Consider the following 1968-nt stretch of genomic DNA (forward strand, 5'->3'; position numbering starts at 1 on the left):
TTGATTGCACTGCTGAAACAAAAGGTGAAGTGTGTTGCTACCTGTGGAGGGTGAAGGTCGCCCGGTGTCCCCATCTGTTTTTCGGCTCGGGTTGAACTTTGGGTGGAGGTGACTGCTCCAGAGCATTATTCTACATAGAAACAAAAATAGTCCATTCAGCCCTTTGAGCCTGCTGCATCGTTCAGTGAGATCATGGCTGATCTGTATCCTAACTCCATTTATCAGCCTTGGCTCCATATCCCTTAATACTGTTATCGAACACAAATCTATCAATCTCAGTCTGGAAAGCTCCATTTGACCCCCAGCATCCACAGCCTTTGGGAGGGAAGAGAATTCCAGATTTCCACTCCCCTTTGTGTGCTTCCTAATTTCACTCCTGAATGGCCTAGCTCTAATTTTAATACTGTGCCCCCTTTTTCTGGATCCTTGGTGCGGTGCCCAGAATTAAACGCGGTATTCCAAATGGGATCTAACCAGAGCTGTGTCGCATATCTTTGTATACCAGCCCCCTTTGAGATAAAGGCTCACATTCTGTTAACTGTGCCAAGTGCCAGCTCTCCACCAGTGCCCCCCCTCTCCCCGGCGGTCAGTGGTTGGGGTAGTCTGCCGCCTTGCTGTGTGCTCTCACAGGTCTCCTCGCTGCTCATGTCTCCATATTGTGAACTCATTTTCCTCTGTCTGCGGCTGCGGTTGGGAGAGCTGCAATACCCCCAGATTTTAACTGGTTGTCTGAAGGGATAAAAATACCTGATGTGAGCAGTGTTGGACATTAAATAAAAGTTGAATGGAGCATTTGACCGCAGGCCCCTGCTGGGGGCAGGCTGTGCTCCTCGTACTGACTGGGATCTTGTCGTCATGTGTGTCCGAGTTTGGAAGGGGATCACATTCACACTTCTCTCCATACACATGGGGGAGGCGATCCAGATGGTGCCCAGTGCGGGCACAGAGCGCAGACGCCAGCAGTGGCAAGACGTCTGACACCTCGTGGGGTTGAAATTTTTTTGACGGGGTGAGGGTCAAGCACTTTACAGCCAAGGAAGTACTTTGAAGTGTAGTCACTGTTGTAATGTAGGAAACACAGCAACCAATTTGCATCCAGCAAGGTCCCACAAACAGCAATGAGATAAATGACCAGTTTTAGTGATTTGGTTGAGGGATAAATGTTGGCCAAGACACCGGGGAGAACTCCCCTGTTCTTTGAATAATGGCCATGGGATCTTTTACATTCACCTGAGAGAACGGATGGGGCTTTGGTTTAATGGCTCACTGAAAGACTGACCCTCCGACAGTGCAGCGCTCCCTCGGCGCTGACCCTCCGACAGTGCAGCGCTCCCTCGGCGCTGACCCTCCGACAGTGCAGCACTCCCTCGGCACTGACCCTCCGACAGTGCAGCGCTCCCTCAGCGCTGCACTGGAGCATCTGCCTGGATTATGTACTCAAGTCCCTGTAGTGGCTTCTGACTCAGAGGCGAGTGTGATAAACCACGGGGGGGGTGGGGGGGGGGGGAGAAGGTGGATGATGGGGATTGAAAGTGGGGTTGTTGTTTGGGGTGGGGGCCCTGGTAATTCTGCCTGTGCCCAGTGAGAGGAGTATTTTTGCCATTAGCTGAATGTAGCACCGTAGGTTTATGAGACCTTTTGTTTTTTTAGTGAGGACGGGCCCTCAGAGGACAGGGGAGACGATGGGATCGTGGCCTTTGCGTTTTCTCCTTCAGGGACCTATGTTGCTGTGACTGTCGACAATAAGCAGCTGCTCCTGTTCGGTACCAGACCCTGGGAGTGTCTCAGTGTGCGGTAAGTAATCTCCCCGATAGAGAGATTGCTCCTCTTTTAGTGATCCCCCCCCCCACCGTTCCCCCGACGGAGGGATTCCCTCCCTCCCGGTCATCTATCTGTCTCTCTCCTAATCATCCTACAGCTCCACGATCCGTCGATCTACCTCATTGACCATTACTGGAGCAGAGGATC

This window comes from Heptranchias perlo, chromosome 11 (genome assembly GCF_035084215.1).
Source record: "Heptranchias perlo isolate sHepPer1 chromosome 11, sHepPer1.hap1, whole genome shotgun sequence".
Taxonomy (NCBI): domain Eukaryota; kingdom Metazoa; phylum Chordata; class Chondrichthyes; order Hexanchiformes; family Hexanchidae; genus Heptranchias; species Heptranchias perlo.